Source organism: Leopardus geoffroyi, chromosome B3, assembly GCF_018350155.1.
Source record: "Leopardus geoffroyi isolate Oge1 chromosome B3, O.geoffroyi_Oge1_pat1.0, whole genome shotgun sequence".
Classification (NCBI taxonomy): domain Eukaryota; kingdom Metazoa; phylum Chordata; class Mammalia; order Carnivora; family Felidae; genus Leopardus; species Leopardus geoffroyi.
In genome coordinates, this window is record NC_059337.1 from 76,746,685 (window position 1) to 76,772,948 (window position 26,264).

The window sequence follows — 26,264 nt, forward strand, 5'->3', positions numbered from 1 at the left end:
AAATAAATTTAGCAGGTGGACAAATCTGTAAATATGGAATCCAGGAATAATGAGCACTGGCTGTATTTAATGGAATGAGAGTTGTATGACTTGAACTTAATTCCTATTCTTAAAATAGATACATAACCAGGAATAGGAAACAAATTTTCTCATCTAAAAAACTGGAAGCCCCTCCAAATTTATCTTTAGACTCTTCCACCTCAAACACTGAATAACTCTGACGCCCAACTTACACTCCCCTCTAATGAAATTTTCGAACAAGCTCAGAAAACATTAAGGATAGAGCTCTCTGGTACAGAACCCTAAAATCTAACATTAGATTTGGTAAATATTATGCATATCAAAAAATAAACAAATTGAAGAAAGTGTGAACCCGAAGTAGTTCTGAGAAAAGTAGTCAAAAATACTAATTTTCCAGAGAATAGGACTTGAAATTCAATGTCCATTTGAGATAGTTCAGCATTTCAGGTCACAAGCTGAAAAATATGTAGAAAAAGTCATAGGCCTTCTAAATTTCCTAAGGGTAGAATTTCAGTTCAAAACCGCCAAGATTGTATATTGCTTGCCTTAAGATCAGCTTACTGGACTTATCATTCTAACATATAAACCCTAAGTTATCTATAAACTCAATGTTATAGTTTTACATATACTATATTTACTATATTTACATACACATATACTAACATACATATACATAGTAATGTTAGCAAAATTAATACCAATATAAAAGAAAAAATGATGTAAGGATTTAATAATTTATTTAACCAATTGTTTTTATGGAACATAAAGAAATGAAACAGACTCATGGTCTACATTTCAAAAACTGTTCTCCTTTCGCTTGGAATGTACATTTGGTTTTGTTGGCTGGCATTAAGTGGTATGAGAATATAATTAGGTTGTTGCTTTTTCCTGTGTATCAGATTTGTCTTTTGTTTTCAAGTAGTCAGTATTTGCATAAATATTCCATTCCTTATAAATCATGACTTTCTATTTATTTGGTTTTTTTTTTTTTTTTGAGAGAGAGAGAGCACATGTGTGTGCAAGTGGGGGAGGGGCAGAGAGAAAGAGAGAGAGAGAGAGAGAGAGAGAGAGAGAATATCTTAATCAGGCTTCCATGCTCAGCACAGGGCTAGGTCCCACAACCCTAAGATCATGGCCTGAGCCGAAATCAAGAGTCTGATGCTTAACTGAGCCACCCAGGTAACCCATGACTTTTCTTTTTAATTTACTCTTTATCTTTCTCTTAAAAGGTAAGTAATCAAAGATATAGTATGGAAATATTTATTTAAACACCTAAGCAAAAGTAGGCAAAAGTAGGCATGTTAGAGCAGGGACTGGCAAACTTCTTCTACAATGGGTTAGAAAAAGTAAATATTTCAGGCTTTGTAGGCCAAAAAGTAAAATCAAGGATATTAGGTAGGTGCTATATAACAAGAGAGAAAACATGTCCACAATTCTGTATTCAATTTATAACAGTATTGCTATTACTAACAACAGCAACAGCAGTGGAGAACAACAGACAGATCTAATAAAATTATTTTTGGGGAGGGAGGGGAATAACCTTTTTCTTAATCAGGGTTGAAAGTCAGTATTCCTATCAAATCACATGCATATGTTCATCTGCCATTGTCAATCCAGAATGATATTTTACATGTTTCATTTTTGAAAATGAAATGTCTTTTCATTCAGATAGGTACTGCCAAATACTGATATCAATCCAAGAGCATATGATATTTGGGGGGCATATCCATTACTTAGGAGGCATTTATAGAATTCTAATAGATTTTTCTCTTAAAATTTGCTTTTAGCATGTCATTACATTACAGATTAATCATTGCCAATTCAAGATTAAGTGGAATCTCAATTGCACAGCTAAACAGATTTTGAAATATGGAAATCTCCTCTGCATTGCACTGAGGTCTGAAAAACGCTGCAGGAACTCTGGTTTGAACTCTGAAAACACAATTGCTGCAAATTTGTGTGAGAATGGAATTATCACTTCTTATTTTAATTCATGATAGCACAGAAGAAACACACCTGTGATCCAAAACTTTAGTTATTGTAGGAATGATTTTATTGCAATTTATGTTTTGCACATTGTGTTGTTCTGCCATATAATCTTGGATTGAATTCCTTATAAACATTATCAACTCCGTATCAAGAGCTAATTCTCAAAGCTACTTAATAATGTCAGTAACAGTGGTTGAGGGTCAGAGTCATTTTTCTCATTCAGAAAAACTTCCACATTCGTCTGAGCTCAATAAACCTCAACACACTTTATCACTGCTAAGTTATCAAACTGCTTAAGTAGTAGGACAAATTCATCTTTTATTTCTGACAAAAATTCATAGACAATGATGAAGTCTTATGGAAGTGAAGGAAACTGACCACTGAAACTACTGGTTTTATACACACAATAGGTTTCTTTATATTCTACAAGGTGTTTGCTGATTTAATAATATAGTGAATAAACACAGGTTTTCAACACATCTCCATATACTTGTATACATATTTTTGTATGTATACTTTGTATACTTGTATATTTTTACTACCATCAGTAATAACACATCTTACCACATTCTACTTAATGTTGCCATGAACTGATGTTTTCTCAACTTCTTTGAAAACAGTGTCACAGACTATTAACAGAAGTTTATACATCAATCCCAGTAATTCCTTGAATAAAAATTGCCATTAACTCCTTGAATAAAGTTTATTTTCTCTGGACAGGTTTTAACTTACTTACCATTGGAAATGCATCCTTTGCCTGGCTAAAAATTAGCTACTCATAAACTTACTTTGGTTGCAACCTCATTTCATTTTTAATTTTTGTGAATAAGATTCCATTTAAATTCTGTTGCTTTTTTGTATATTGGGAATGTTGTGGTGAGTACATAATCTGTTAATGTTAACATTTATTCTTTTAGCACAGCCACTATGTTATTGCATAAATAACACAATACTGTGTGACCTAATTTGTAACAAAATAATCCAAACCCATGGTGCCTTAATAGTCAAACACTTGAAGTTCACATTTCTGTTTTCTTCTTGCTTTGACATTATGGATATGCTTTGGTAAAAACAAGTAAGTGCTGGGGTATAGCAAACAATGCTGAGTTATTACAGTGTAACTCTGATTTGCAGTGCACAGAGAAGCAGTGAGCAGTGATGAGAGCTCCACATGTGATTTCTGCTGCAACTACTCAACTGCCAGTGTAGTGCAAAAATAGCCACAGACAGTGCAATGTGGTTATGTTCTAATAAATTTGTATTTAAAACACTGAAATTTGAATTTCATATAATTTTCAAGTTTCTGAAATATCATTCTTTAAAAAAATTTTTTAAACACTTAAAATTTTAAAACCATTCTTAGCTTGGAGGCTGGGGAAAATAAGGGAGTGGGCCAGATTTGACACACAGATTAAAATCTACCAAACCCTGGTACAAATAAAACATGTCTCCAAAAAAGGCTTTCTAAAACCTACTGATCACAGTTTAATTAGTCTGAACATGGCGTAAAAGCAGTCTGGATCTGGTGCCTACAGGATCAAATACCTTTAGAGAATAAGACAAGACTGTTTCTTGACTGGGGACTGTTAAGTCACATTGCAGAAAGACCTTCACCTGTATTCATTGGTATTGTTAAAGCGGTTTAGAGTTCAAATGGACTAACATAAGTCCATCATAAACATGACTCAAAGAACATGTGCCACTACAATTTCACTCAAACTTAATATTAATAATATTAATCATTAAAATGTCACTAAAAATAACAATCACAGAAAGATGCAGAGGGCCTTCTTTGGTCAATTTACTAAAGCAGCCAACATGACCTAGTAGTCATAGGTCATCTTCTGGAATAATAATAAAGAATATCTCAGAGTATCCAATAAGTTCTTCAGGGTGTATTTAGAATACCTTTTCCCATGCAAAATGTGAAGGAATCAATGAAGTGAAATGTCTTTTTAAATGTGGTTTTACATATAAATGGGGAAGCCAAGAAGACATCCAACGGCATAACTCAAGTAATCATTGAATAAAAAGTGAAAATTTGAAATGAGAGGAAGTAGCAAAAAAACATAAAACAGAGAAATGTATCAATATTTACAGTGTAGAAGGTGTTATACAACCTTAGTAGTACATTAGTAATTATTTTGTTATCAGAAATATTACTGTACTTACAAAATGCAATAAGCTGCAATTATTGCCATTTGTTCACATAATTTTTGGAAAGATAAAATATTTACAAGAGTTAACACATACTTGATTTCAAAGAAATACATTCATGAGTAGTTTAATTTTGTTAAAAATTTCAACTCTTTTACCAAAATACATCTGTCCAGGGCTATGTAATGAGAAAAACATCTGTCTGTTTTACATTAGCAATTATTGTACTTTTATTATCAGCCAACTTATTTAGTATTGGATGTCTCAGCTGCTAACATTAAAACAGATGTAGCCAATTCCTACAAGAGCTTTTTCCTGTAGTCAACAAATAACTTTGCTAACTTCTCCTCCATTTCTCATATGAAAAGGAAATTTCTTAGAACTTAAATGCCCTACTACTATATTTATAATGAAGAAAAAAAGCAAATGAGATTTAGGAAAGGACCTGTGACAATCTTTGTAAAAGCACTTCTGTCTTATCACACATTTACTAAATGACTATGACACACTTCATATTACAGTTACATACTTGAAAGTTATTTGTGAAATAATTAGAAAATGAAATCACATTTCCCATCATAGTATCATTTCTGCTTATTATTATAAGGCCTCATTTTCTCCTTCCTTCTCTTACTACCTTAATGATTTGCATCCATCAGTAAATGCATATCTCATTAACAATCACCTGGGATCCAAGTATGATAGCTAATTCATAAAACTGTGCATTTCATAAACAATGACAGAATCATTAATGGGAATATATACATAAAACAATCAGGAGGTTTTTTTGTTAAAAAACACAGGTCCATGGGCTTCCATATTTTTTATTACTGGATTCACATGCAGTAACCAACTTCTAGTATTCAAGTGGTCTAAAGCTCTCTCTCAAATTCATTACAGCATATGCCCCTTACAGCCTCCTCTCTCTTAAATCTTCCCTCTTTGTTTCTGCAGTATTTTTGTCTGCAGTCTTTTTCTGCTTTGTATTCCATAAAGAAGACTGTGAATTTATTTGTTTTGGGGAGACTCAGGATTCATTTGAATATGATAGTATTATGGACAATACACATTCTTTAACTTGCGATTCTAAAATCCAAAGTGTTATTAAAGAAGTTTAAATTATAAGACAACATTCTTTCCACTTGGTAGTTTAAGTGTACATTATAATACATACTGGAGATTATTCTTTCTTTTTCTATTGTTTGTTTTTTAAGTTAAAGTTCAGTTAAAAAAAAAACACATGCTGACTGATTTGTGATGTACTCAATGGAAATCCTCTCAATATGCTAATAAATGAGAGAGTAAACTGACAGGATGGAGAAATCAACCCTAATATTGCTCAATAAACATTTCAAGTTTGTGAAGTGTTCAACATGAGAATAGATTTTTAACTCTGCAAACTAGGTGGGGTTTATTGATGACTAACGTGGTTCTGTTTTTCATCAATTACTAAATACCAAAAGTATAACAAATTTGGATCGGCTGCCTTTGTATTCAGTCATTCCTCTTACAGTTTCTAAGCTGGTGTTGCTTAGAAACCTATATAAACATTTCATGTCTTTTCAAAGGAGGAAATAAAAAATTCTTGGCATAATTTTTAAGCCGAGATAACTATAAAACCAAAAACACATATATTTATTTCAAAGTTCTAGTACTATTTACAAAATTCTAAACGAAAAAATATTTTCCTTATTTAAAAATTTGTTATTTTTCCCAGTCAACACTTACTGAGCATTTACTGCAGACACCATACTAAGTACTTTAGTCATAGAATTCCTTTAACCCTTGTGATAACTCTACAAAGTTAATCTGTATCTGTCCCTCTCTTACTGACAAGGGAAAAAAGAAATTGGTGCATTTTTAATATTAGAAAAAAATACATGCTTAGTTTATTAGCAAGTGAACTACATATAGTTACTCATATTCCTCTGTAATTGGTTACAATGTATCTACAACCTGAACCTAACACTAATATTGGATGGTGAAAATTGTATGTTTAAGGTTTGCCCTAAATTCAGAATCTAGAGGCACAGAACTAAAAGCAATTTGTCTTTATTTTTCAACAATACCTGCTATCTTCAAAAGACCTAAAATAATTTACAGGAAAATCTACTTTTAAGACAGTGCCCTTGCAAATGCATAACATAGATTTTATATTACCGAAGAATACTGGACAATTAACATATGATTTCACTCCTATATGGAATTAAAAAACAAAACAAAACAAAAAAACAAATGAGCAAAGGGAAAAATAAGAAAGAAAGAGAGACAGAGACAGACAAAACAAGAACCTTTTTCAAAAATCATTTGAGAGAGAGTGAGCAGGGAGGGGGCTGAGAGAGAAAATCTTTTTTTTTTTTTTTTTTAAACCTTTCAATGTTTATTTATTTTTGGGACAGAGAGAGACAGAGCATGAACGGGGGAGGGGCAGAGAGAGAGGGAGACACAGAATCGGAAACAGGCTCCAGGCTCTGAGCCATCAGCCCAGAGCCCGACGTGGGGCTCGAACTCACGGACCGCGAGATCGTGACCTGGCTGAAGTCGGACGCTTAACCGACTGCGCCACCCAGGCGCCCCTTGAGAAAATCTTAAGCAGACTCCATGCTCAACACGGAGCCCAATATGGGGATCTATCCCATGACCCTGGAATCATGACCTGAGCCAAAATCAAGAGTGGCACATTCAATTGACTGAACCACCCAGGCGCCCCAAGAGACCCTTAACTGTAGAGAACAAACTGATGGTTACCAGAGGGGAGGTTGGTGGGGAGACTGGTTAAACAGGTGATGGGGATTAGGGAGTGTACTTGTGATAAGCCCAGAGTGATTTATGGACTTGTTGAATCACTATATGTACACCTGAAACTAATATAACATTGTATGTTAACCATAATGGAATTAAAATAAAATATTTTTTTTTATTTTCCTTAAAAATAAAAAAAGAAAAAGAAATCTGCAAACATATCAGCTACATTAAAAAGTGGCTAGTCATACCCAGAATGTGGCTATCCCAGATGCAGAGTCTGTACTAGAACCTGGGACATCTTGGGAGGGCTTCATTTATTTGAAGTTCCTGGTTCACAGAGGAATCAGGTATGTTAAAATCTGATAGAGGGCATGGAGTGTTAACAGCTGTGCCGTCCTAAAGAAAACTGTTTAAAACTCTGCATAGAAAAGGGGAATTCTATTCACTGGGTTAAGTCATGAGGTATGATGCTTACCCTGGAAAATAGCCCCCAATGTTTGTCACATTTTCAATGACTCTGGGGCCTGGCAGTGGGACAATTAGATAATCAAATCCCAGTCTGTGTGGAGTTCAATACTATGGCTGCAGACTGCACAACACCCATACTTCATGATCTATCTGTATGCCCATGGGAAAGAACCCTTTGAGGATGAACATTAATAAAATCAACAAGCTGATGAGACATCCATTGTCTAGGTAGGAACCAAAGCCACCTGGATACAGCATTGTCCAGAACATGGTTATTCATCTACAATTCAGAACAGGGCCAAAAAAACAAAGCCTAGTGATTCTAGCACACAAGGTCAAGAAAGCCTGAAGATCTGTCCAGAAAGACAGGTTCACAGTCAAGCAAAAAGGGAATTCTAATGCATACAGACAGGTGTACCATATCAGTCTAATCCTGCTAGATAAACTATCTACATCCCTTCTCTCCTCTTCAGGATACTGCTGAGCACTGACTGTATTAGGTACCATTGTGATAAGCCACCTAGGGTTGAGTCTGGATCTTATAGTGTGGGTAAGATATAGGGAAAATCAGAAAAAGGGAAGTGATTACTAAAGGGATTGATCATGCTGCAGACAATGAATCACAAGGCTGCTGAAAGAAAGCAACAACCCTGTGCAAAAGTGAACAACATAGACATAAGTGGGCTAGAGGTAGAGAGACGAAATAATTTCTCTCAGCTCTTATCCACACAGCATCCAGCCCAGAATGCAGCCATCACTTTCAACTTGACCACTGAAGAATCTAAACCTATGAACTTTTAGAAACTTCCTAGAAGCTACTGACTTTAGGAGTGAATAGGCAGTAGAATAAGATTAATTTTCTGGACGCTATTATGATTCCATTTAGTCTAATCTTACTGTGTAACTTGTGGTCTCCCTCTGCTACTTAAGAGAAGAGAAACTCTTTTGCATGTTTCTCAGATTATAGCTGATTATTCTCTCTAGGTGATTGGTGATGAAAAACTGCATTGCCCTGGACTCCCTGCTGGCCAAAGTGGGGTATGTGTGACTGCCAACATCTCTTGCTACACTTGGATTAATGACATATTTAACTGGCTTGCCTATGGATAAGGAGCCTGGCTGAGGTCTATCCTCCAAAAAGTGCTGATTACCCAAGTGGGAGTTATATTTTATCCAAGCCCCTATAAGGACAATGAAGTGAAGAGTCTGATGAAGTGGTTAATGCTCTTGAGATTTGTTATCTGAATAGGTAAAGGCTGGGGGCAGGAGTTGTATGGGAATGGCTCCATCATAATGGCCTGGAATCTATGAATGTATACTTACAGGCCACACAGGCAATGTCTTTAAATGCAGCTAATGTGCATCTTGCCAGAATGCTTTGTGATCTTTTTGGAACATGAGAAAATGGGAGGCTTGTGAGGAGCTGCTATGAGGCCACCCCCAACTCACCTCCCTATCTCTCAAGGAGGCTATCAGGAGACAGTTTCTCACAGCCTCACAGCTTCTGATGAGCTAGCTATAAGGTTTCCTACCTCACCCTGCCCGACTCTCAACCCCTTAGGGTATAGCTACAGACTAAAAAGTATTTAGCTGCAGTCTAGAACTGGCTCCTCAGTAATGGGATATTCCATTACTCATACTGCAGTCATCCAAAATCTTTTGTTTTCATGTTGTCCTTTCATTGTGTGAGACAAGGACCTGGGAATGTAGTATCTTTGGCTTCTCCTCCCTTTGTTGTCTATGTTAGTAATAAACTGAATCTAAAAGCAGCTTTTTTATGTTTACAGCCAATTTTGTAGTCTGGTGTTGGCCTTGCCCTTATCTGCCTACTGCATGCTTGAAAGAAATATAAACTATGGTATATTCATTCTGTTAAATACTATGAAACAGTATAAATGAGTGAAGGTATCAACATGGAAAGATTTACCTGTCATGCTGTTAAGAGAAAAAAAAGCAAGTATAACATGTTTATCTCAAGCTTATATATAAAAAAAAAAAAACCCTACAAATGGGTATACCTATGTATATATAGAAATGTGTTAGTAAAAATACATTTAAAATAATCAGAACAGATATACATCAAATATTTAACAGTTACCTCTGGGAGAAGACCAAAGGAGTAGGTAATAAGGCACTTGCACTATTTATTCTACGTCAATATTATTTGAACTTTCCAAAGTATTCATGAATTACCCATGCAATCAAAAGAGATGATTAAAATGATTCCGAGTGTATATTTATTGGTACCCATTAATAATTAAACTCTCTGTTGAGGGGGGGAAGTGGATAAACATAAAACAAAAAAAAAAATATGAGCACTATGTGTAAGTAAATAAATATTAGAATCCAGACCTACCTCATCTAAATATCACTTCTCTCAACTTCAAGTCTGAATATCATAACAATAGCAACATTAGTAATAACAAAACCCAAAAACCTTTACTGAATATTTTATACCTGATAAGAACGAAGATTAGGCATTTATATGTACAAATTCTCCAAGACAGAAGCATCTGCCTTTGCTGGAAGGATACAGAAGCTAGAAGAGTATTTCTTACACAAACCAATCCCACATCTATCCTTAACTTCAAAAGAAAATCTTTCTACTTCTTTTTCTATATTCAAATGTGTGGAGATAGCCCTTTCAGACTTCTCTTAAATATACTTATTAATCAAATTTATTTCATACAATAGTCAACTATTAACTCCAAATCGATCATTTTAAGTTAAACGACAAGACTTCAAGGAGAAAACACAGGAAAAAACTTGCTGTTTGCAAAAGATTCTTAAGATAGAAAAAGAAATATAAAAGACATTTATAAACTGAACTTCATGAAAATTAAGTTTCTGCTCCTTGAAGGGCACAAATAAGTAAATGAAAAGGCAAGCTATAATGTGGAAAAGAATATTCACAACACATATATTTGACAAAGAACTTGTATCCAGAATATGTAAAGAACTCCTGTAACTTAATAAGAAGAAAGTAATCCAATCCAATAAATATGGGCAAAAGAATTGAAGAGATAGTTGACAAAAGAAAATATAGCAATGGTCAATGAGCACAAGAAAACCTATTAGGGAAGTGCAAATTAAAACAACAATGTGATACAGACAGATACAATTTATAATTGCAAACATTTTAAAAGACTAACACTACCAAGTACTGGTGAGCATATGAACCAACTGAAATGCTCATATATTGACTGGTGGCAGGAATGTAAAATAGCACAAACTCTTTAGAATACTGGCAATTTCTTATGAAGTTTAATATTCCATATGATCTAGTTATTCTATTCCTAAATATTTACTCAAGATAAATGAAAACATCTGTGTGCACAAAGATGTGAACTCAAATGTTCATAGCCATTTTATTCCTAATAGTCAAAAAATGAAAGCAACTTAAATGTCTGTCAATAGGTGAATGGAAAAAAAAAAAGCTACATATTCAAACAGTGACTACTCCTCAACAAGAAACAGGAATAAATTATTTACACGTGCAACAAGAGGGATGAACTTCAAAAACATTATGCAAAACAAAAGCAGGCACAAGGCTACATAATATAAGATTCCATTTACATTAAAACTCTAGAAACGTCAAATAAATCTATAGTGAGAGAAAACAGATAAGTGATTGTCGCTGGCAGGAAGGGATGTAGGTGTGAGACGGGCTTAGGCGACTTGGGAAGAGGAGGATGGTCTGGCAAAGGGCACAATGAAACTTTTGGCAGGGTGGAAATATACCATTTCCATCATGACTGGGGTGGTAGTTACATGGACCTATGTTATATATATAAGGCACATACGCAGAGACTTTGAAATCATCCTCATACAACATGTTTTTAAGGCTTTCATACCCTTTGAGGTAGCAGGTATTTCTTTTTGATATCCATATATCATGTATCTACATACATTTGCTGAGAAATTACTTCAAACAGATTTTAATATTATGTTCAAACTCACTCATTATAGAATTATTTCAATTTTCTAGATAAATATTTACAAAAAATATTACTAAATAAAACATGATTTTTTTTAGATCACCTTTCATGCCATACGGTTCAGAAATCTTATTAGGATATCTATTTCTTTTATGCTGGCTATTATATACAAACTACTGTTTAAGTAGACAACCTTGGTTTCTAACAAAATATGTATGATTCAGATACTGATTTTCCTACTCCAACTTTTCACACTTTAGATAGCCTATCAACAATATAAGAAGCCTTTCAAATGAAATCAGAACCACAGTTTCTGAAATAAAGATGCGGCAAATATTTTGTTCAACCCCAAATACATTTGAACAAAGCTGGATGCTGTCTTAACTCTCATCTACTGTATGCAATCAGTAAAAAGTCTTTGGTGATTCTATTCTATTAGCATGTTTTCATTTATATTCTTTCCTTCCTTTCCATCCCTACTTACATTCCTATTTCAGGAGGCACTTATGGTTATTTTGTGGTAATGCAATGGCTAACCTGTTTGCAACCCACTGGTTGCACCCCACTGGCTTCAGTAGAGTCCTCCATGTTGCCAGTGGAATAATCTTTTAAAAATATCAATCTGTTGGGGTGCCTGGGTGGCTCAGTCAGCTAAGCGTCCGACTTCAGCCCAGGTCGTGATCTCGCGGTCCGTGAGTTCGAGCCCCGCATTGGGCTCTGTGCTGACAGCTCAGAGCCTGGAGCCTGTTTGAGATTCTGTGTCTCCCTCTCTCTGACCCTCCCCCGTTCATGCTCTGTCTCTCTCTGTCTCAAAAATAAATAAACGTTAAAAAAAATTAAAAATATCAATCTGTTGATGAAAATCCCAGAATTAACATTATGAACAGACTATCAATATTTATAGGAAAAAGAAAAAAAAGAAAATAGAAAAAAATATATATATAAGAAAAAATATATATAGCTTCTAATTCCTATCCACAATTCCTTCCTGGCCAGACCTAAATTCCAGTTGTAATGGTCTATTTGCAATTCTCTCAATCCTTCCTGTATTCAACTATTTGTGGCCTTGGTTCCTGCTAACTCCATTCATAATGAAATCTTTATCAGAAGATCTGTTTAAGTGTTACTTTTTCTTTTCTATTTCCTATGTCATTTTCCCAACAAAATTAAATTTCTTCTCACTACTATATGCTTTCTGAGATCAAGAATCCGATATTCTTGGGGTGCCTGGGTGACTCGGTTAAGCGTCCAACTTCGGCTCAGGTCATGATCTCACAGTTCATGAGTTCTAGTCCCGTGTCGGGCTCTGTGCTTACAGCTCAGAGCCTGGAGCCTGCTTCAGGGTCTGTGTCTCCCTCTCTCTCTGCCCCTCCCCCATTCATGTTCTGCCTCTCTCTCTCTAATAAACATTAATTTTTTTTAAAAAAGAATACCTTATTCTTTATTTTTGCATGTACAGGACCTGGCACGATGCTTAACATATACTAAGAATGACAAGTGTTCCTTTAAAATCTTGGTAGAATGGACTACTCACTAGGGACAATGCAAATTTTCAAAATTTACTCAAACAAAAATTAAATAACCAAAGAAGTGAAAAAGTCCGTCAAAAACTTATATTCAAATAAGCTCTGAGCTCAAATTGTTTTATGTGATCTTTCAAACTAAATGATTTTCAAACTTGAAACTTCAATTTAATGCTATAAAAATTATTCCAGTCTATAGAGAAAAATATACCTGTAAATTCATTTTATGAATTAGCATAACCCTGATATTCCAAATGGAAAAGCATGTCATACATTAAGCCAACCACACATAAATGAATCACGTTTATTAATATGAACATTTAAAAAATTTTTATATAGTACTGGTAAATTAATCCAGCACTGTGAAAAACTGATATACTATAGTCAAATACAGTTTAATCCAGAAATGCAAGTGTGGGTTAATATTTGGTTGTATATAACTATAACACAAATACGTCAAAAAAGCAGGGAATAGGAAGATAATGAACAATGAACAAATTACTTTTCTGTAATTAAAAAAATACCTATCCTAAACTAACAGTAAATATAATAATTAAGAAGAAAATATCTTGGACATTTGCATTAAAAATTGAAAGCAGCAATAAGACAGAAATAGAATCAAAGGCATAAAGTTACTACTATAAGCTAGAGAAAAAGTTACCATCACTTACGATTTCATGACTGTTTAGAAAATGAAGTAAATGCAATCATACTTAATGTAAAAGTTCAATAAAATAGAAATTTAAAATAGTATCAAAATTTAAAAATTTTCCCATATGTGACAGGCTAAATAATGGCCTCTCAAATATCCATATCTTAATTCCTAGAACCTGTGAACGTTCTCTTATACAGAAAAAGGAACTTGCAGATGTAATTCAATTAGAGATCTTCAGATGGTGAGATTATTCTAGATTGTACAAATGGGCCCTGACTGTAATCAAAAGGGTTCTTATAAGAGGGAGACAAGAAGGTCAAAGGAGGAAGTACATGTGATGACAGAAGCAAGACTTTGTAGTGATTCAAGGAAGGGTCATAAGTCAAGGAAAACAGGCAGCCTCCAGAAACCACAATAGGGAAGGAAAGTGATTCTCCCTTATGGCCTCCAAAGGAAACAGCCCTATCAACACTTTACTTTAGTCCAATAATTTTGGGCTTTTGGCAACCATAACTGAAGAGAACAAATCTTGTGCTGTTTTAAGACACAAAATTTGTGGTAATTGTCTAGTGACCACAGAAAACTAACACACTAAAGACCTACAAAAACCAGTTCAATACATAAATTTAAAAAAAAACATTAAAGGAGGAAATAGGAATGACTTTAAATTAAATAAACAACTAAGAATGATCTTAAATGAAATGTGTTGGACATCTGTATAGAAAAAGCTCTCCTGAGACAGAAAAGAAAAAGTAATCTCAGCTCATATCTGAAATCCTCTAAGAATATCTTATGCAAACAAGTAAACAGTTTTAACATAATTTCACTAACATAAAAAACAGGAATACCTTATTTGGAAAGGATATTTGGCAAAATTATTCTAAATTCATTAGGAAAAAGAAATGGAATAATATACTAGAACAGTTGTTAAGATAAAGGATAATAAAATTAGGGAATTATTACCATAGTGGGTAACTCAAAACAAAAAGATACTATGAAACAATAATGAATAACATCAAGTTAGTACAACAAAAACCCAGAAAAAAAAACCCTTCTCCCCAAATCCCAGGAATACATAAAAATTTAGCATGAAAACAGTAAATGGTGATTACTTAAAAATTATATATCTAGCATAACTGGATTACTAGAGAAAATACAGTGAGAACTTTTCTTCTCAAATATCTTAAAATAAATTCTACATAAATTAGAGAACTGCAAAGTAAAAAACTAGATCAAACCATAAGTAAGCATATATTTAACCTCAGAATGAAGAAAGTTATTTTCAGCACAGACATGAAAGGAAAATGGAAAATATCATAGAGCTGACTATATAAAAAATACTTAATTTTGTAGGTGAAAAACACCATAATTGTTTTACATAATTTTTTGATGGTGGGGGAGATGCAGATTGGGAGAAATGGGCCAAGATTTTAAATGCACATAATTATTGGGAATCAGAAAATCTGATGAGAAACACACACAGACACACACCACCACCACCACCACCACCATTACTACTACTACTACTACTAGGAGTGTAAACTTACTTAAATCTTTCTGAAGTATATAAAAAAAACTTTTGAAGTATAATTTCGCACTGAATCTGTAAACATTTTATAATATTGCATGTTTCCTATGACTCAGTAAATCCATTATTCTATGCTTTGTAATTTATAAGAGAATAATCATTAGTGAACACAAAAACTTAAATACAATACTATGCACTGTTATTTATAGCAAAAAAGACTGAAACAAGTATGTAGTAAGAGACTAAATATATTATAACAAATACCTAAGATGGAATATTCTGCAAACCTTAATCTTTTTAAGACCTTAAAAGAACTACACTTGTGAAGAATGAAGAATATATATCATCTAAATAATGCACAAGGTACAATATTAAGTGAAAAAAGATGAAAAGCTCTATATACAGTATAATCTCTGTTTTATAAATAAATGTGCAATAAGATTAGAAGAAAGCACAGAAACATATTTATAAGAGCTATTTTTACCTTCAATAACTTCTCTAGTTCTTGAAAATAAGTAACTTTATATTCAGAAACATTTTAATTAGAATACAGGAAAATGGAATATCTCCAGTTGAGAAAGTTTTTCTTTTCCTTCTAAAAGTAATCAGAAGGTAATATATAAAAACACTTCATGGATTTGATTCTATGAAAACAGAAAATTCTTCATGTAAAAAGTACAGGAATCAGAATGAAGGCAATTGACAAAAGGGGAAAAACACAAGCATATGGCACAAACAGCTAATATTCCTATATTACCCACCCTATAACATATATTGTGTGGTAATGCCCAACAATATTCTAGCCTGAGAGGTCCAAGAGTAAACAAATTCAGAGTAGACACCTACCCTCATGGTTCTTTCATTCTCATTGGAAAAAACAAGTAATAAGTAAGCAATGAGTAACTCCAGACTGTGATAAGTGCCAGGATGACTTTAAAAGCCTGGCAGGGGCGGGGTGCGGGTAGGGGTCGGGGGAACACAGGCAATAACGCGACAGGATGTGAAAGGCATGAGAAGGAATCTTATGTTAGGAAGATGGGAACAGCTCTTCTAAGGAGGTAATATTTGAGCTGAAATACAGTCCACCATTGAAGACTGGCTGAAGAGGGATCCAGAAAATGGAGAATCGCAAGTGCCAATTCCATGAGGCAAGAAAGAGGTTAGAAATAGCTGAAGTGTCTAGGACATAAAGGGCACGGAGGAGACTAATATAAGAATAAAAAAAAAATCTCAAGACCAAATAATTTGGGGATGTTTAGCTCTCTATAACTAATGTGGCCTTTCAAATCAATAAGGAAAATAACATCTCAAAATAAACAAGGCCAGAAATAATTCACAATTGAAAAACTACCAACCTGTCAATATACACATTAAAATTTTAGTCTAGTGAGTAAGAAAGTTATAATTTTCTACCATTCGAATTGGCAAGCCATCACTAATCATTATTTATATACAATGACAGTGAGGTAAGAAAATGATGAAAGATTAATGTTATTTATACTAAGGAAAAAATAAAAATAGAGTGTAATTTAAATAAATTATGGTACATTTTACCACAGAAAAGTCCAAGTCCATTGAATGATATTTTCAAGAACTACTTCATGTTTACTTATGTCTGATACTGTTGACAATACCCTTTCTAATCCATTCACAAATTCTATCAGTGCTCCTCTAAAATAAATCACCTCTCATTATTTCTACTGCCAAAAACTCTAATCCTAGACACCATAACTTCTTGAACTACTGCAAGAACTTCCTAATAATTACCTCTCGTAGACCCTCACTCCTTTTCCCTGTTTATCTTCCACACAGCAAGAGTAATGTCCTCAGTGCTAATCATCATAAAACTCAAATACCCAATGTCTTCACATTGTAACTATACTGTAATTGCAACTTCTTACTATGACCCATTTGATCTGGCCTGCATTATTTCAAAGACCTCACCTCCTGCCACACTCTCTCTTCTAACAATGTTCAACACACAACATTTCTTTCTGTTTTTCAACATGCCAAACTCATTCATATCCAAAAACTTTGTCCTTGCTATTCCTGACAACCGGAATGTGATTTTCTTCCTCCTAATCATTTAGAGCTCAACTCAAATGTCCTGTCTTTGAGGTTTCCTTTTGATATCCTAGCTAAAGTATACTCCTCCTCAATATTTTTTTTATCACATGCATTTATTTCCTTCATAATATTTTTTTAAGTTTGTTGGTTTATTTATTCATCTATTTATTTATTTATTTAGAGAGAGAGAGAGAGAGTGCATGTGAGCAGGGGAAGGGCAGAGAGAAAGAGAGAGAATCCCAAGCAGGCTTCACGCTGTCAACACAGAGCCAGATGCGGGGCTTGAACTCATAAACCATGAAATCATGACCTGAGGCCAAACCAAGAGTTAGATGCTTAACTGAATGAGCCACCCAAGTACCCCTTTCCTTCATGGTAATTATGCGTATCTAAAATTACGTGTTTTTAGAGGCACCTGGGTGGCTCAGTCAAACATCGGACTTTGGCTCAGGTCACGATCTCATGGTTCATGAGTTCCAGCCCCATGTCAGGGTATGTGCTGACACCTCAGAGCCTGGAGCCTGCTTCGGATTCTGCATCTCCCTCTCTCTCTGCCCCTCCCCCCTACTCGTGCTCTGTCTCTCTGTCTCTATCTAAAATAAATAAACATTTAAATAATCAAATAAAAAATTATGCGTATTTATTTAGTGTTATATGTTTCTCTCCCTCTTCACCAACAAGAATAAAAGCTCCATAAGAGCCAAGACTTTCTGCATTCCCACCATGTAAGACAGTGCATAGAACATTGTATCACTAAAAATTTATTGAATAAATGGAATAGTAAAAATAATTAAATATTATACAAAAGAATGTTAATTATATTTAATGTACTAAGTGACATGTAAAGCATAAATATCATATAATGTATAGGGTACAAAAGCAATGTATGGTTAAGTTTATATAAATCTGGAAAATAGATAAAAAAAACCTATACAGGTTTCAAAATATATTTTTATATAGCAAAAACAAATTTAAACTGATTTGAAAACTTACCATTTCAAAGAAATAACTGAGATATGAGAATATAAAAAGATGACTACAAAATTAAAAGTTCTTATGTACACATTTGTATGTGTATAATGAAAGATCTGGATAAAGATGTATACATACTAAGTACATATTAAAAGAAACAGGAGAGGAATAAAGAAAATATCAGACCATACTGATCAAAATAAAATTATAAACTGAAAATAATATTTTTCAAAAACATTTAAAAGGTCATCTTATTTCTGTATAATACTAACACTCATTCAAATAATTTTACAAAACACTCTAAAAGATCAGAAAAGCACATATTCATATTTTATCAAGTCTGAAATGAGAGCAGCTTCATAATGTAAATTACCAGAAACCAGTGATTATTTTCAAAGATTACAATGAAAAGAGGCAAAAGGGAAAATAAGTTTTCTGTAAGTTCTAGCACAGGAAGCACTAAAATAGGCTGTAGTAAAGTTACTCCTCTTAGGAGGCCACTGTAACCCCTTACTAGGATAAATCGAGGTCCACAGTGGGACTGGTAGTTGGGGTGAAGACTTTTCCAAGATTTCCAAAGAAGCTCGCTTCCCATTTGTATTATTTATCTCTGAAAGATCTAGAAAGGGACTAATATAAAAAGAGAAGTAACCAAGACTTCTGCTACATTTTCAAGATGGCATATAACTATATGTATTTTTTTAATGGGATAGTTATAGCAAGAGCCTACACACCAGCATATATACTAGCATATTGGCAAGAAAATCTGTTTTAATATAATTAGTACGAAGCCAAGGGTTCTTAAGAGATTATTCAGGATTCACTTAAAGCACTTTTTTGGTAGTGTTAACACTAATAGGAGTATCATCAAGTTGGAATAATGCGTGATTCATTTTAACTGTGGCACTGGTCTGTGTTTTAGCAACCCATTCAATATTTTTAAGGCTTCAATACAAAGAATCAACTTCACAATTAGCTGAGTAAGCTTAGAAAGGATTTACTGAGACTATTCTCCATGGAAAGTACCAAGGTGAATATAATGTGGTTCCCATCCTCAAGAAAAATGTAATATAAACAGAAAGACAAAGCTAGTACATGAATCTTGGCAAGTGATAAAATAATGAGTTAGAGTTTATCAATGGATATAGAATGGAGCTTACTGATTCAAGATACATCTCAAAAGCAAAATAATTAAGATGTGAAAATAAATAGGATGACATTCAAGTCAAAGGAGAGGAGAGAATGGTATTATTGTGACTCTCGGTCACAAGGTATATACTGAAGTCATAAGCAAGAATGATTGAGTTGGAAGGCAGAATGAGAATAGAGAACTAAATATCTACTTTGGTTTCAGACATGCTGAATCTGTCATAGCCTGCAGCAAAAGGGAAAATGTGGAGCTAGCATTTCAGAAACAAGCATAAAAAAGAATATCAATTAACGGCCAATTTCCTTATTATGTGCATGTATATCTATAATATAAGTAAGGTATTTTGCCTGGGACATTACATAGGCTTACATATAAAATAAAGAACTAGGTTTTGATGAATTTTAATGTTTATAATATTTACTTTTTTAACATTTTACTTGACCCACCAAAAGAGGGTTTCTTAAAGTTCTATACAAAACCACACCTGAAAAACAGAAATAGCCATTAAAAGGAAAAGAAAACAGAATAATGAATATTTAAAAAAGAAGTACATTTCAGATGGTATAGTTAGAAAAACTATATGTTTTAGCATTAATTTTCCTATTTGATAACTGGTCCATAAGAGATGTTTCCTAAAAACTCTCCTGGATTTTAGCTTTGTCAATATGTTCACAAAAACTTAGAAAAATGGAATTTTATTCTTCCTAATATCAAACTTTCATCATAGAGTAATATTCACCTTAAACTAAGTAAAAAATTCAATCATTAATTTTACTAATTTTGTAAGGTAAATAGATGTTTGAGTAACTGTAGTGATTAGAAAGTGGGGTAATGAATAGAAATAAACAGTGTTTCTTGATATCTAAAATTGAAAATCAATCACTTGGCCATCTTTTATAGTGTTCCTTCTAATGAAAACACACAAAAATCTATTGGTATAAGCAATATGACTGCAGACAAATAATCACATAAATTACAATTTCTGGCATCTATACTGCTTGAAATTCAACTAGTCTGGAGATCTGTCATATTTACTTTTTTTTTTTTTTTTAACTTTCAGCCTGAACCTGCTTGGAATACCTGGTTATCTTTACTTCTTATAGTTAAATCCGTCAATTGGAAAACTGGAATAAAACAAGGAAGAAAAACAAAACAAGGAAGAAATATTAGGAATGCAGGGAGAAATGGAGAAAACTGAATGAAAACCAGAACTGAAAGAATGAATGTGCCTAAGAACAGATAAAGAGCAATAACACTGGGAGACAAAAATCAGAGGCATAAAATATAATTCTTACCGCCTCAAACATTTTTTGAAATATGGACAGAAATAAATAAGAATATAAATATTAATTAATTAACAATAATTTTACAAAGTTTAATCTCAGTGTTCAGAAGAGATTAATTTACCAAATAATATATGGAACACATAATAGAGACCAAGTGGCAAGGGGTTCACCAATAAGTCAGTGGCTATCTAAAAAATGCTCTCAATCTAGTCAGACAGACAAATTTATAAGTAATACAATAACACTTCACACAAAGTATGTGTGAGAACACAGTAGACAGAAGTTATTCTAACTGCAGGCACCAACAGAGATTTCCCCTAAATTGGTCATCAAAGACTGGGAAGGATTCCACCAGGAGGAAAAAGTAGGAAGGACATTACAAACTCACAGTATAACCTAACACAAGGCACAGAAATATAGAAATGGATGAATGTTCACAGAAATTTCTAGAAATGCAAGATGACCATTATGGCCATTTTCTTGTTTTCTCAGTTTCAGATAGGAACCAAAGCTGACAACAAAAGGTTCTAAGTACTATACCTAAGGTAACAGCTCATCTATGCAACATTTGGAAAAATGTGGCCAAAAATTGCTCAGGCATTGTTTAATCCATCGCTCATATAAAAAATATAAGTATATATTGGAGGAGAGGAGCTTACATTGTTTGAGGAAGAAATAGAACAGCGACCCACTCAAAGTTTGGCCTATGTCCCTTAGGATACAGGGCATTAAACGAATGATACAGGAACTGGACCTAGGCCTAAAAACATCTAAAGGCAAGAGGTTAAGATGCCCTTAGTCTGGGGCTACTACCTTAGAAATAGCCAATTTCAGAGTTTGAAGTAAAGAATTACATTTTCCAAGGACTCCTGGGAAAGGAATTGGCATTGAGCCATTTTTAAAGGAATTCTACACAGAGGACTGCAAAGGGAACAAGATAACCCCAGAAGAAAGAGGTTCAACATAGACTAGAAAGTCAGAAACCAAGGATAGTAGTCAAAAGAAGACCAACAAAGGAAGTCTCAACTGTATCAAGGAATTACAACTGGGGTGTCCCCCAACAGTGGGAGTCTGATAAATCCAGGAAAGCAAAAAAGTTAAATTTCCAACATGCCTTTATTGCCAATTAGTTATTCTCTATTTCTAACATTAAACTTTGGAAGACCCACCAGGAGCAGCATGAGAAGCTGGGAGAAAAACTAAGGCAAAATGAAATTAATACAAATGTCCACTAGTTGACATGTCTCCACTCAGGTTTGTAGGCCTTCTTTATTCCTTTTTAATCTTTAAAAATTCTTTTAAATGCTTATTTATTTTGACAGAGAGTGAGTGCGCTAAAGAGAACGTGAATGGGGGAAGGGCAGACAGAGAGGCAGAGAGAATTCCAAGCAGGCTCCATGGTCGGCACAGAGCCCAATGCAGGTCTCCATCTCATGACTGTCAGATCATGACCCAAGCAGAAGTCAAGAGTCAAAAGCTAAACCAACTGACCCCGGCACCCCAAGCCTTCTTTAAACAAAGCTGACATAAGCGAAAATTTTCACATTGGATGAGAATTTGGAATTTTAATTTCATAGCCTTCTTTTTAAAAAAAAAAAAGTTATCTGAAAAGTTAGTATATTTTCAAATGCCAGGGAGTAAGCAAAGAAAGTATTGAAGAGAGAATGAAAAGAACAAGAGAAAGAAAAGAGCAAGAGGAAGAAGAACAAGAGCAGAGAAGAGATAGACACTTGAAAAGCATGTATCGAGAAGCAGAAAAGAAAATATTCAAGGTGGGATTTCAGGTGCCATGACAGGAAAGAATAAAGTAACTTTCCACTTGCACCCTGGTGAGTTCACCTCTTAATAAATCCATTAAGAATGACAAATGGTGAGTAAAGTAGTCAATTATAAAAATGCCATAATTTTGATATGGTTATTATGGAGCTTAAAATCTATCCTATAAATACAGAATTAAACATTTTTTTAAGGAGTATGAATCATGTGTTATGAATTTGTTTAGGGAGAACTTACATCTATTTATAAAATGCTCACTGTTTCCTGAGTTGCAGAAACTCTTAAGTACTGAGTTAAAGAAGTTAAAGGCAGACTCCACTCTCAACGAGTTTACAGAGGAAACAGACAAGCACAAAGGCAGTAATAATACATGAGCTAACTGCTAGCATAGGAACAAGCAAAGCCCAGAGGACCATATATATACAAGGGTCATCTAAAAGGAGTATAAGAGGTGAAGGATGAGGAGGAAACATCTTAGTTAAGGAGAAATCTGTAAAGGAAGACCTGAAGAATGAGGTTGAGTTACACAGATGATAGTGGTCTGGGGAAAAGGGGTGTGTGAGTAGTTGGAAAGAATGTTGCAAGCACACAAAGACCCAAACAAGGCATGACATATTCTAAGAACTGCAAAGCACTCGGCATCAATTAATCAATATATGCAGTCTGCAAGGAAAGAAATGAGGTTGAGGACATAAAGAGGGAGTCAGATCACATGCACAGAATATAGATTTTATCATAAGATAAAAATGAGGTCCACTGAAGTTCTACTAACACTCATTTTTTATATACTGCCTATCCAGCATATGCAAAGCACTTTCACATATGTTTTACTGTTTTTCCTCACAACAACCCTGTGAGGTAGGTGTAATGATTTCCTATTAACGGATTAAAAAAAAAAAACTTACAGTTATTAAACAATTTATACTTTATTTAAATAGCTACAAAGTGGCAGTCAGGATTCCAGGCCATGCTTCAGAAAGTATATCACATGCGTACACACACACACACACACACACACACACACACACACACACTTTACCTATGACATATAGAAATTTCAGGGATTAAGCAAATTTTAGGTAATAAAGGTATGTTAACTTACTATTAAAGAGATTTGTGGCATAGTTCTTTATACAAATTTAGACTTTTAAATTTTTCAACTAATTAAATGCACATGAGAAATATCTGCAAAATTCATAAAAAGTGGCCGGACTTAATTGATACATAACACATGAATATCAAAGACTGAGATAATTATATGAGTATTTTAACTTCATATAACTGGGGTGAGGTTCTTTGAAAAAAAATTCCTCACATTTGTTTCTATATAAATTCAAACTGCAAATATTGTCCAAAGTATATAAATTGTATTTCGGATGACAGAAGATAATGTCTGAATACCAAAGTTTATTAAATAAACTCAAATATTAACCATTTAGTATGAAAAGAATTGTCCATCTAATGTGAAATTACAAAATCATTTCCCCATTATTCACAATGAAACATCTGAAAGTGTTTCATTTTCCTATTACATGACAAGATTCTGCTCAGACAAATTTGATGAGACAAATAGTTTTTTAGACATCTGGGATGAATATAAAAATATGCCTTTAATTGAAAAGACAGAGGATGTTATTTTGTAAAACTGAGGAGAGCATATGAGAATTTTAAAATATGGATTGAAACTCTATATGAAAATGTTCTTTAAAATTAGTTTAAATTAAGTAAAATCTACACCAAAAGTACATTTCCTTGCATTTTATTTTCTCATCAATTTCACTATTTCTTCAGCTGGTGCTGTATTTCTTTTTAAAGCTTCCAACTGAAAGCTATATGTTGTCAGAGAACATTATTGCCATAAGTCTAAGTACATATTATTAAGTATTAAAAATTCATTTTATCTATATACTTCTATCATTTTTCTATTTCAAACAGAAGATTATAATGGGGGAAGATGGAAAAAAAACAGGTTTCTTTAAGATTTAGTTAATCTTGATCTAGTATTTATTTCTGAATTCAAAAACTATTATATGAATATAAATTATATAATAAGCCCAACCACAATGCTGGTCCTGCAGAATAATATGAAAACCCCTCCCTTTGAGAAACAAACATTCAAACAGAGATAATAAGTATCTATAAGATACTTTACGCAATGAAGGTGATTTCTAAATAAACTAAATAAATGCTCCAAATATACACTTTAACTGAAATACCAATATTTTCCTTTATTTTTGATTATACAAGTAGTACATGTTCATAAAATTCATAGAATACATAAGTATATTCAATAAAAATGAAAGTTTCCATCTAATTCCCTTTTCCAAATAACATACGTTGAAGTATTTTAAAGTATAAAATTCATTTGGTTAAAAACTGAATCTATTAAGTTGCTAAACTTACATCATCCACAGAAGGTCTAATATATAACAACTCTGTATAATTGAAAATTATATACTCAGATATGCACAACAGGTATAGTTTGCACTTTTCACCAAAACAGTATATAAAGCATATGGTCTATTCTGTCAAATATATTAACTTCAGTTATTAAGATAAATGAGATGAAGCAATACTTACAATTACACTGTTTGTAGAAAATTCAAAAGAACCAATTCTAGCCAATCAAATATTACATATACTGATAAAATACCTTCTTGCTAAAGATATATAAGTACATTATATTATGTCTAAACTATATTCTTTAAAATATTAATGTTTACTTCTTTAGTGCTTTGACTGCTGAAAGAAGTATTAAGTCTAAGTAAGAGGGAAAATCTCATTAAAAAGTTAGTTTTTGGTAATAATTTAACTGCATTCCACTGTGAATGTAAAGCTTAGTTTTTAAAAATTTACCAGATGCCTCTATGATGAACAGGTTGTTGAGAATTTTATTTATTCTCAAAAAAGTTTATTTCAAAACAGCGAGGTAATTCCACTAACAATTAGAGACAGTTAAAAATCTTTGTAGGAAATCAGACCTCCTCTTTTGACTCTAAAATACCATCACTCGGCATTTAATTAACACAAATAATATTCTAACTAGAACAAAGTCACTTGCACCAAAATATCTTGGTTACACAATGTAAGGTACATTCTATATACATAGAATTCTACCCCTGAGTTAAACAGAAAACAGGTAAATAAAGGGTCTGTAGAAATAATTTCTTCCACCCACCTCATTTTACAAGTAAGTAAACTGTGGCCCAGAGAGGCTTTTATCTGCTTTCATTGAGAATCTATAGGCATAGAGATGTACACAAACATCATTTAAATTATGATGTAAGTTAAAGTTACCTAAAACAAATGACACTATATTTCATAAAATTAAGACTCTGTGAAGACTAAGAGATCCTAATTTCTTACCAGAGAAATGTCTACAGATGCACACACACACAAAAATAGATAGTAAGTCATATTATTGACTAGAAATTTTGCAAAACAACGAAATATAACAATCCATATCATATTGTTTAACAATAGACACAGGAGCTTCTAATGTTATTTTCCTGTCCTATAAGGCATAAACATACCAAACTATTATTAAAGATAGCACTCTGGTAAACAGCTTTTACAAAAGGAAAAAGAAAATCATTAAATAATGAAGTGGAAGAGAAAGACTAAAAATACATTAAGTGAAATTTCAAATATTTACTGTTTCTTCTCTCCCAAGCTTTGTTTCAATACACTAAAAAAAAAAAAAAAAAAAAAAAAAAATCAAACTCAAAGCTTCTAAAACAAAAAATCAAAACTAGGTTCATTATAAACTGGCTTTGTTGCAAAGCTTTCACCACAAGAATGAAAGTATTACAACTAAAACATAAAACACTATAAGGAAAGCTAATTAGGATGTTCCTGTTGAATTTTAAGTTGATTTGCTACTTTAAGAATACAGTTCTAAGATCTTATAAAATATTGGTTTGGTTATTTGAAAATATTTAAAAACAAATTGATTCTTTTAAGCTTCATTAAAGTGAAGTATTTATGAA

The 26,264-nt window shown here is 33.3% G+C and overlaps 1 protein-coding gene across 5 annotated transcripts in view; it reads right to left on the bottom strand.

Moving 5' to 3' along the window:
- The window catches only part of NOVA1 (NOVA alternative splicing regulator 1), a 150,716-nt gene that overhangs the window by 74,192 nt on the left and 50,260 nt on the right, over positions 1–26,264 (bottom strand). The window lies entirely within an intron of this gene.